The following is a 12,354-nucleotide window of genomic DNA, read 5'->3' on the forward strand; positions in this document are numbered from 1 at the left end:
ATGTGGGGCGTGCTAACCCCCTGCGCCACCACAGCATGCCCCAGTGAGGTGATCTGGTGACATTTGTACATCATCATAATAGGTATGAGGAGTCTGGGGCTTATTTGGAATGAATATGCTAACTTTAAAAGAAAATGACACAGATAAACAATAGCTTTTAAACCAAAGGCTGATAACAACCAATAACCTACCTGGAAATAAGAAAAGCTAGTGAGCTCAATGTAAAGCTGTGGAATCAATACTTATCAATACCCTAAAAAAACAAAAACAGTTGTCTTTTTAAAAGAAGATATACAATTTTGTAATGAAAAACTATAACTAAGCCAACATTTGTCAGAAATATATCAACAGAAACCAAATCTCAAATAAACATCTATTCAAAGAAGGTGCACTAGTTATTGATGCAAAACAAAGTTTCTAGAATTGATCAAGTATTTATGATAAACACAAAGTGAAAAAAAATGCTCTGACACATGTTAGATACAAAGTACATACATTTATATTATTAATGTATTGTTATGGATATCTATAGCAATCCTAATTCACACTGACAGCAGAAACAGTCAGTAAACCAATCATGTAAAGTAAATGTTTGCTACTTCTGAACTTATTCTGCAAATGTGTTTCCATCTCTCCTTTAGCGCAGTAACTTTTTACCCAAAGCCAAAAACTACCTCCAGGCAACTTAAAATATTGTTTTGCCAAACTAAGAATGTTTTTTTCAAATTTTGTCATTTCCATCAACCTTTTCTAATGCGATACTGCTAAATGCTCATAAAAATATATTGATGGAAATATGATTATTATTTTTTCCCCTAAGCCAATTTTATGATGTAGTTGTTAGCACTTTACCCTCACAGTGGTTGCTGCACATGTATGCTCTTCAGGTTACCAGTCAGGTTATAAATAAAGTGGAAAGCAAAATAAAATAGTAAATGTTTTTACTATCAAAATGTTTTTTAAAAATTCTCTCCATCTAAATTTTTTCCAGTCCTTCACTGCTGCTGACGAACAGAGCTGCTGCTAACGTCTCTTCATGGTTACACGCTGAAGTTGTTTTGGATGCGCTGCATTGTGCTGCTCTGCTTATTTTCATCATTTAATTGTCTATTCTCCTAACAGCTTTGCACCATAATACGCACTCATGTGCTGTAAATATCTGGACTAGACACTATTCCTTGCTATCTACAGCACAATAAAACAAGAAAACTACCGGAAAGATCATAAGAGTAGAGTTTAGTGAAGCACCCTCCTGCATTGTCTAGAAAAGGTCCATGGCTTCAACTCTAACGGCATATTTAACACCAAGCTCTGAAATTTATTTTTTTCTGATATTTCCAGCCACATTCTTCATACCCTGCAACTCTATATGTGATTTAATGTGTTTTGATAAAATAACATGGAGGTTAATTAGTCAGGTAAAGATCAAGGGCAGAGCAATTCCCACGTCTTATTTACTAAATGTGATGCATAGCTGGAATTATAAAGCTAATAACGATAACAGAGACACTGCAGCTGTAGAGAACTGTGACTGGACAGTTTTCTCAAGAAGTCAGGATTAAAAAAAGAACAAAAAAAACCCACAACCTTCCAGGCTGGGATTCTTGGAGTGAAGATGTAGCTGCACGCTTTGTGCTCCTGCTGCCGTTCCCCTCCTGCGGCATTTCAATTACTGGATCATCCTCAGTAAAGGCGAGACCCCAATTAGTTTCTGGGCGACCAGAGGGCCGAGAGGGGCCAGGACAGAAGGAAGACTAATTAGCAGAATGGAAAGGTCCAGAGCGCATTCCAACTGCTAAATGAAAGTACAAGGCCATGTAAAATGCAGGAGAACATGAAATATAAATCACAGCATAAAAATATAGCAGCACCAAGCAGAATGTACCAGGTAAAAGATTGCATAGAAGACTGAAGAAAGTTAACGTCAGATAGTGTCTTATAAGATAAAACTGGTATAACATCATCTAACTGTGCAGAGCAAAAGTATTCATACCCCAACTTTTTCACACTTGTTACATTCTAACCACACAAGAGAATGTATTTTGATGGGATTTGATATTTTATGTAGAGGATAAACATGAAGTGTGAAGAAAAAAGAAGCATCTACAAAGAGATGAGACAGATAAGCTGCCTTCTCCCAGTGTTCCCAGTACTAACTGCAGAAACACAACACTCTGTCAGAAACAACCAGTGTTAGTGTTAGGGTTGTCAGTCAAACTTGTGTATGCACTGCTCATACCCTCCACGTTGTTTTTGGCTATGCTGCAGCTCCTGTCCCTCAATGGAGTCTGTGTGAATGCTAGGCTAGTTAGCATAGTCACCTATAATAGCAGATAAACATTTTCACTGGAACAATGAGTTGTCTCTCTAGTATTAGCATATTCGGCAACATGTACACAGAGGTGATTGTCAGTGCTAAGGCCCTCCTCTTGGCTCTGATTGGTTGTTTCTGACCAAGTGGTTTATTTCTGCAAGTGGCAGTAGGAGCACTGGGTGAAGACAGAGTAGAACAGTTTTTTCACAGATTGCCTGTCTCATGTTTTGCTGTCATAACACAGTGATAGTCTAAACAAATACATAAAAATATATATTTTTGTAAAAGTTACGTGGTGCAGCTTTAAGGGTAATGGCTGTGCAGAGGTTCTGTCTGCTCATATGGTTTAATTTCAGTCACATCTGACCACAAGTTCTTCCATGTGTGTTCTTGATCCCCAATACACAGATAATGTCAGTGTGTTGTACGTTAGTACTATTTTAAAACACACTAGCATTTTATGTAGTAGGCAAATCAACTACAAACTATTTTAAGTTCTTCCATTCAGAACCTGAACCCAGAATGTGAGACAAAGCTTTTCGTCACCAGGCTTTTCAGTTTGGAATCAACTTCCTGTCTGGATGAACAATGCTGTTTCCTTTAAATCAAGGCTAAGACAATACCTGTTTGAATTGGATATTTTAATAGTCATTTAATGTTAACAAACCACATCTGGCCATTTATAAACCACCTTCTGTACGATTTACATTACTGACATATCTACGTATATCTCATCTTCTTACTTTTCTCGTCAGAAATGTCTTTGAATAAACTGGAGTTTAACTGGAGACAACATGACAAGGGTTTAAGAGTTAGGACAGGGATGGGCAACCCACAGTTCCAGTGCCGCATGCGGCTCTTTAGCGCTGCCCTTGCGGCTCTCTGGAGCGTTTCAAAAAAAATTGAAAATGGAAAAAGATGGGGGTGGGAAACATATTTTTTGTTTTAATATGATTTCGGTAGGAAGACAAACATGACACAATCATAAAATAAATAATAAATTTCAACATGTCTGTCAACAAAGATTTGCGTCATAGCCTGTGACACGTTTCTTTCAGCTGGGAGGGGTGCCAGGCAGGTGGCTGTTGTAAATAAACCGACGGGTGTGTACTTTGCTCCCCTTTGCCATGGAGAGCAAAAGGGGAAAGAAAAGAACAATAGCTGAGGAGAAATTCTACAATTCTTGGACCAAATCATTTGCATTCATTGTCAATGCGGAAGGATTACCTGAATGTTTGCTCTGTAGCGAGAAGTTGTCAAATATCAAAAAGAGTATCGTATTTTCTGGACTATAGAGCTCAGCCCTGATTCCCAGCCTGACTCTCTTTTTAACAGCAGCCAGTGGGAGCTCCAGGCAGCAGCTATAAAACTGATTTTTAATGTAAAACTCTGACTTGTATAATAATAAGAGGACCTTCTGATGGATTATTGCTCATTGGAAACGCATCCTTCAAATATATGAGACAACGAGAAATTATCAAGAAAATATTCATCTGTTTTTATATGACTGGATACTTTCTTGTTCCCACAAATTACATTTTGCAGTTTGAATCTTATAGAAGAATGAAAAAGCAAAAGCAAAAAAAGGAAAATAATTTCTCTTCATGGAAACAAAGTGGCTTTTACAGGGACGGGTGTCAAAAAACTTGACATAATTGACATCTTGACATTTTGTTCTGCACTTTCTGAAGTGCAGCATTAGAAACACTGATGGAAACAGAAAATTAGACACGACATCTTCAATTAAAAAAAAACAAACTTTTTCTTGAGGTGATTTATGACTTTTTTGAAAAAGTGTTATTCAGCAAATGGTGATACATTTGCTAAATAAACTTTAAAAGTAGTAAACATTTAGTTCAAATGACTGCTCGACTGTTAATGCTAACTTTGCCTCTGTATCTTTACTGTGCTAACTTACAAATTCCCTAGTTTTTTCTAGAAAACCTCTGAGATTAATCTCAAAATTTCTGTTTTTCTAGCAAAATCTAAACTTTTTAAGCTCAGAAATTTCAGAGTTTCAAAAGTTGAAAATGTTTGTCTTTCGAGACACGGAAATTTCCAGGATTTTTTTTTTAGAAAACTTCCGAAATTTTTCTCAAACTTTCTGAGGTTTTTGCCAGAAATATACTGGGTTTTTTGTTGCTTTTTTCCCCCCTAAAATGGCTCTGACACAGTGTCATATTAATACGTCAAAGTTTCATCAAGGAAAACACTGACAGGCCTCATGCTTGAAGGTTTGAGTCATATTCCCTCTCCTCTACCTGTGCAGCTCCAGCTGCTTTCGTTCCGGTTCCCTCAGCAGCAGTCACACTGAAAGCGTCCGTCTGATCTGTTTCCTTCTCAACAACGTTCCGATTCAGGGAAGCCTTTCCAACATGGACTCCAGCTTTCCCACAGTACTCGTTAGCAGGCGGTACTTCGTTCCTGCTGCTTCCTGCCCCGGCCTCAGAGACTGAACTGATGTTGTTAGTATTTCACTTCCACACCCAAGTCCACAGATTTAAAACCTACAATAAGTTTCCAGAAGCCAGCGGACCTTTCTCCTGCACTTCAGTAGAGATGAACGGTGAGGAGAGGGAGTGAAATAATAACCTGGTTGGACACCTGCCTCTTCTCCACTTACCATCCCCCACTGACAATAAATTCAGGCACTAAACATTCTTCCTTTAGGAACATCAGCACTCTGGTTGCTGGTTCTTTTATTGATGCTTAAACAAGAATGCTGTGACCAACAGGATCTCTCATAACCAGGAGAACCTTCTCACCTGGAATTGATGTGTTATACAGAATCTGAGCTCATTCCTCAAGGAGAAGGTCACTGGAGCTGAGGGCCCCATAAACAAACGGCGCTCTTAGCATCAAAACTCCACTATAACTTCAAGACTCGGGGCCAAGAGAGATCAGGAATGACAGACGAAGATCAAGATCAAAAGAAGAATTTTCTTTCTGTGTCAGACTCACCACGTGCAGCAACACCATCACCTACACATTCCCAGCATGCAATGCTGTATTTTTAGGAACTAGTTACAGAGATTTGCCTGGTGCAAGTTAAACTGCAGAGATCCTGAAAGCAAATAATGACAAGGCTAAAGTAATTCCCAAAGATTTAGACTTGTGAAAATTCTTTGTTGAAGAATTAGACATATAATCAGTTTCTGTTTATGTCAAACAAAAAGTAGTCCATGCGTTTTAGGAAAAAAGAAAATAATAAGCAGATCAAGTACAAAAGAATTTATCCATTATAAAGCAAATTAACAATTATTCCATTATTTTTGAAAAACTAGAAGTATATCTCATATCGCTAGAGCTCCTATTATTAGGGTGTTTGATACATCCAAGCATCATAAATTTATACATGAAATTCCACAACATATCTTTAATTAGATGTCTTATTATTTCAGATATCTTCAATTAACATCCTGACTGGCAAGAATGACACCACTGGTATCTTTAATAATTATTATATCTACATTTACACAGAAAAGCAGCTGTGCGTTCCTTAAACCTCTGGTTTTGTTATATAGAGCTTCCTGTTTTCTCGCTATAAATATGTGTGTGTGTAGGCGGGTGCATGTGTGTGTGTGTGGACATTTCTGGTGAAGACCTAGCTGTTCTAGACATTATTACGACACAGTAAGTCCTTTTAAAAATGACAGCAGATTGACATTTTAACAATTTTATATTGTCAGATTATCACATTTCCCTGCAACTTACAGACTCAAAGCTAACCTGTTCCATAAATACCGTGGTTTTTTTCTTACCGCTGCCTTTCTCATCGCTCTGTGTTTTCCAAGCTGGCCTGTTCTGCACCGGCTGTATGAAATTGTGAAAAGGAAATGTTTGTGCAGTCACATCCGGTCTGTGCTGCACAATCATGGCAAGCACTCCTCATCCTGAAGAAGAGGCAGCATCAGGTTTGTCTTTCTCTTGTCTTGTTTGTCTTGTGTTGTTTTTGTCAAGACGATTTCTGCTGGAAGGAAAAGATGGAGCGCTTCCAGAGACATGATTGCACTACAAAGCAACTCTGTGTATCCCACAATCCAGCAGCGGATTTGCCTCAGGATATTCGGAATCCTGTCAGACCCATCAGTTCCATGAATGCATGCTAAATGTTGACCTTCCTTTCACTGGGAAAACACAGCATGATTAGATTTAACTCTGAGTTGAACTTTCAAGTTAACTTGGTCTAAGAAATGGATTCTAAAGCTTTTAAATGCAGGTGGAAATGTAGGTACGTGTTGCTGATGCAAAGGGAAATATTTTCTTCACATGTCACATTGTCTAATTTCATACCTAATGCCTGGTTCACATGGCGAGATTTTAAAATACTGGCCAATTTTCAGAACTTCACAAACCTCACAAGCGGCGATAAAAACATCTGAGTTATAAGAGGTTTGGTCGTGCAGCATACAAAAGCAACACACATCACACATAAACCGATTTCATTCACTAATGTTAAGATTTCGGACTGGAAATCTTGCAAAACCTCTCGAGCTCAAACGTGAGTTCAGAGTAAACAAACATGACCGACTGGGACAAATCAATGGCAATAGTTTGTGGACTGTGTTTAACAGAGGGAAAACATCAACAGAAAAAGATGTCTCCATCGTCTGGCGCATCATGGTGGTTGTTTGGTTTTCTTTATGTAGAATTCTTCTCCTTCTTTCCATGACTTCGCTTTCTGATTGGCTACTCGTCTCAGTCAGCAGGCTGAGTTACTTCCTATCTTCCCATCAGCTCTGAGCAGCCTCCATATTGCTGTCAGTACTGTGGACCAGACAACAAAATACATTAGCAATCTAATCTGCACTCTGTCAGGAAAACAAACCTGTTTTATTACAAGCACATAACTCATACTTAACATGACTTGCTACAAGAAGATAAAATAAAATAAAAGCATTTCACGTTTTCAATTTGAGGGACCAGTCAAAGCCTTCCCCAAGGAGAATGAAGGCTCTGATGATTCACCACTCGCACATTATTAAAACACCAGCACATGATTTTTTTCCAATTACTGTATGTCTCCACCAGCTTTGCACATCTAGGGACTTTTTTTCTTCTTCCTACTAACAAATGTTTTTCATGTTCAGTCAGATTGGATAGAGAACATCTGGGAACATCGATTTTCAAGCCGAGATTTAGACTGGGCCACCCCGGCTGCATGCCCAAAACACACACCCACACCCCTACACACCCCCATGCACCTGTCTAAACTCTTATAGTTCGTCACCCAAACTGAAACTGCTATCATACTAAAGGTCACATGTCTCAATATTGAAATATCTGTTTTTGTAGCTGAAATGTTTTCATAGAGTACAGCCAACTGTCTCAGCCCATCAGTACTGTATTTTAATATGTGTGTTGGGGTGTGTGTGTGTGTGTGCTGTGTGTGGCATTTGGGCTTATCTGTCTGTGTAGAGAGGTATGAGAGCTTGCTGTGTAATTGAAATGTCATGCGTACAGGAGAGCGCTTTGACTGAACAGGAGCCTTTAGCCATGCCCCGATGAGCCGGCGACAGTTGAGCAACGGCCTCCCCAATGAGAAGTGGCATTCCCCGAACCCATTCCTCCTCCTCCATCCTCGTCCGTCAGCCCGTCCTGCCCCGGCCCCAGCCCCAGCCCCGCCGCTCTCCTTCTGTCTGCCATCCCTCCCTGCCTATCTACCCTCTAACAGTGATTAACGATATTGCCCGGTAGTCACTGAAATATTAAAATAAATGGTTGGCTGAACCGAGGTCTGAAGGAAAGCCAGTGCATCTATCATTTTTATCTGAGGCTAAACTATTGTGTTATTGATGGCAGCTTTGGGGTTGCCATTCAAGTCTACTAATGCAGGTAGCGAAGTAACTCCCAGGGTTTGATAGGTGCCAAACATCAGGACAATATTGTTCATTTTCATATAATCCATGATTAATAAGACTGTGGGAAGAAGTATTTATTTTGTTTTGTTTTGTCACAAACAAATGAAATTCACAAGTGAATGGACTCTACATTTTTAGAACACTGTAATTGAAAACTTGTGTTTTCTCAACATTAATGGTATATTGACCATGTTTGTCAACAATAACAACTTGGTTACAAGAGAAACTCAAAGCACTACAATAAAGATAATTGTTGAAGTCATGACAAATAAAACTTTCCTACAGTCTAAGGTTTGGTATGTCTCTCGTTTTCGGTGACACACTTAAGCAACTTAAATTTGACTCTAAATTCTTCAAATACACATTCCTTTAATGTTGAACATAGAAGCTACAAAAAATTTGTCCAGGCTGGTAGAGGACATTCGACATGATCTGTTTGTTTTTTTGCTGTGAATGCACAAAACCACATCCTGTCAATCTAATGTCTAATCCAACGAAGTCAGAATCTATGAGAATTTGATTACATTCAGACCAGGTGAGCATCATTGACCTTGACATTGTATCTAATATAGCTAAGTGCTGATGACAGCGCCTTAAGGAGCCACAAACTCCACATCTTTGATGCGGGCCGTTGGAGGCTGGGGGAGAGCATATGGTGGGATTTGGTCTTAATGAAGTCCAGACTGAATTAGGCACGTCTTGATGACTCAACTGCTGATAGCTTCCCATTTATCTAAAGTGGCTCTGGTCTTCTTTTTACAGTAGTAGCAGAGAAGGGCTTTAGTATATTTACAGCCATCATGGAATATCTATCTCTACAAACGGGGCTAAAACTAATGACAAGAGCTTCTGCAGGAATGTCCCTGGTCGTCTTGGATAAGAAACATCAGCAGCCACTATTATATGTTTCATCTTCTTTTGTTTGTAGCCACTGATGCTACATTTGGGATGTTACTGTATAAACACAACATCTGGATATTTCCCAAAATGTAAAAGTTTGATGGGATTTTTTTTTATGTCAGAACATTTCCCAGGTAAATGGTCTCTTCACATCGAACGCCTTGAACAGGATCCAGAATACAGACAGTGAAGGCGAAGCAGCAACATGGCTGCATGGAGAAGAGCCCAAATCTACCAGATCAGATCAACCATCCAGGTGCAAATCTCCTGACTTTACCACTTCATTCATAAAAGACTTTCGTGATTTTTTTTGTCACAACTTTGCTTACAGATTTCTGACTTTCTGATGTCACAGAATATCGGAGTTCTCTTATTGTAAAGGTGTCTCTATGATCATAGAATATGTTTTTTTCTGAAGTACTTACAGCTTCTGAACATGAGGGGAATATTCAATATTTTTTCTTGAAAATATGTGAAATTAATAAAAACATTTCTGAGATAATTGTTTTTAAAAGTTTTCTCCTGTGCTACATCAAGAACCACTGAAGAAAACACAGAGTGATACTTCCTTCTTCATGATGGGCGTCACATATTAGAGGTTGTAGGATTTCTCTTTTGGCTTTGGAAAAAAAAAAAAGAACACGACACTTACGCACTTGTTTTGGTTGTATTTACCCAGAATGCCCTGCGTTGTAGCCGGCTTCGTGCTTTGGGAACAGTCTCCAGCCTGCTTAGTGTTTATGTATGCATTCAAACCACAACACAGTTCACTTCACCCAAACAGAGACTGAGGTTTGTAGGCAAACCAGAGTTAGATTTTTTGGTCCTGATCAGAGCTCAATGACGCATTTACAACTCCCCAAACAAACCGCACCTTATATGGAAACAAAAAAGAACTAGACTTTGATTAAAGTTTGACCAAACTAGGATGGTGCGAGTGTAATCCGGAACTTGATTTAAGAACACCATTCAACTGAATGAGAAACACTTTATAAAAGATCTCAGAGTTGACTCTGCACACCAGAGCAGAAATAAAGCAGCGAACTCAAAGGAACTGTCTTTATATTTCATAAACCTGGTTCTGTTGTAAAGACCACAAATCCGGGAAAGATCCAGATGCTTTTAGGGTCACTGATACAAATCTTGTTATGTTGAAGGTCACCTTGGTTAAACTGGAAAGCTGATCTCACAGCAAAAAGAAGAATTAATGTCAGCTACCTAAAGGGGGACTAAATGCACTGAAGTCCCCTCATACCTTTAAATTAAAGCAAGTAAAATGAAGAAAGAAAAACTGCTCCTCTGTGGCAGAGAAGCCACTTTCCCTCCTCCCTGTATCATCTAAGCTGAATCAGAGAGTGTGGACTCTCATCTGCATAACTAGTTTTTCCTTGGAACAGGTTGGGGTCAGCGCTTGATTTATAATACAGGAGGCCTTGCTCCTTCAACATTTATATTCCTGTGCAGTCGCTGAACCCTTGTAGAACTTTTGTCATTAGTGGCCTCAGATAATCTGTAATGACTGGAAGCACTGAATTCAAATCTGAAAAAAACACTTTATCGATTCATTGAAGAATATATAAAAGTCTCTTTCGACCATTTAAAATAAAAAGTAGAAAAAGAAAATAATTCAAAAGACCGAGTGAATAAGGAATCTGCAACATTTCTCAAAGACCTTGGACGGTTATGTTTAAAAGGGTGAGCTCAACTTTTAGAACTGAAGTTATGCAAGTAAAACAAGCTTTACTGGGGAGGCCATCAACAGTCCAGCTGCAGGAAGTGGACAGAGAGGACCACAATATGACAGTCCTTTTGATATATATAAAATATATATATATACAAACAAATATCACATATTATAAGTAAACTATAAAAACTACATTCCTAAGCTTCACTATATTTGAAAAATCAGTTTCACATAAGGAATAAATTAGAACACCTTCACATTTCTTTTCTCACATTACTTGGCTAAAGAAGTGTCACATTATGAGAATGTGATTACTCAGCATTATGGAGAAAGTTTGCTCTATAACTATGTAAACATCAGACATTTAGGTTGGTTTGGTGTTTACCTGCCTGGTGAGGGGAGAGGTAACACCAAAAAAAGTTGTTTTTTTTGTCTGTCACCCTTCCTCTTTTGATTGAATTATCCAGAATATATTTGATTGAAGTACATATTGTGAATAAAACACAATAATTTATGTGAATCAATACTTCTCAAATAGCGCAGCACATGATGTGCGGGGCAGAAGAGCAGGACAAGCAGGACTTTATAATTGTCTTTCTTCATTCCTGACTGATTATTCAAACCTCCGGTCACGAGGTGGCAGCAATGTTCAAATAAATCAACAGGTGGCCTGTAGAAGAAGTGACACATGGACGCACACAGAGCTGACTGACGGAGGAGGACAGAAAAACGGATGTTTTAAACAGATTTACCTCCACGGAAGAGAGATGGAGAAGTTTGTGACAATGAATAGATAAACAGAGGTTACTAAAACAAATATGACAAAAAACGTAAAAAATATAAGAATAAAATCTTGTATTTTTCTTTATCCACAACATTTCTTAAAGAAAGTTGTAAGCTTATGATAAAAAAAAAGTTGTCTTGATGAGAAAAAAAAAAACTTTATTTAGATCTGACGTGACCAGCTCATCAAGTCTGTGGTTCTTTCTTTGAAATGGACAGTCGTTTACACAATAAGATTGGAATAACTGCTTTATGATGGATTTATTGGTATTTTTTACTTGAGGATTTATTTAAATTTTATTTTTTCTTAAATTATATGTGTTATGTATGTGATAAAACAATACATTATTCAGTGGCACTATTTTGTGTACTATGTGGAAGAATGCCAAATGTGGTATCAGCGCATTGATCTCACTATGTTCTTCTCCCTGTGCATGAGTGGATTTTCTCCGGGTACTCCGGCTTCCTCCCACAGTCCAAAAACATAACTGTTAGGTAAATTGGTCTCTCTAAATTCTCCCTAGGTGTGGGGGCGCGTGTGTGTGTGTGCATGGTTGTTTGTCCTGTCTGTCTCTGTGTTGCCCTGCGACAGACTGGCGACCTGTCCAGGGTGAACCCCGCCTCTCGCCCGGAACGTTAGCTGGAGATAGGCACCAGCACCTCCCGACCCCACTAGGGACAAGGGTGTTAGAAAATGGATGGATGGATATATGGACTATGTTTTTGTCTTGAAATAAAGACTTATTATTTAAGCGTTCCAAACTCCTTCTGCTGATAATAATTTGATGCTGTATGTTAAATGTTAAAGTATT

The 12,354-nt window shown here is 38.6% G+C and overlaps 1 long non-coding RNA gene across 1 annotated transcript; it reads right to left on the bottom strand.

The window, feature by feature from the left end:
- Nucleotides 1-87: 87 nt before the first annotated feature.
- LOC114136392 (uncharacterized) lies at nt 88-12,096 on the bottom strand. Its single transcript, XR_003593780.1, has 3 exons — nt 11,958-12,096; nt 9,396-9,399; nt 88-99 (listed from the first exon to the last, which is right to left on the bottom strand). It is a non-coding gene; the product is annotated as an uncharacterized LOC114136392 (long non-coding RNA).
- Between the last annotated feature and the right edge of the window lie 258 nt (nt 12,097-12,354).

Source organism: Xiphophorus couchianus, chromosome 21 (assembly GCF_001444195.1).
Source record: "Xiphophorus couchianus chromosome 21, X_couchianus-1.0, whole genome shotgun sequence".
Lineage (NCBI taxonomy): Eukaryota > Metazoa > Chordata > Actinopteri > Cyprinodontiformes > Poeciliidae > Xiphophorus > Xiphophorus couchianus.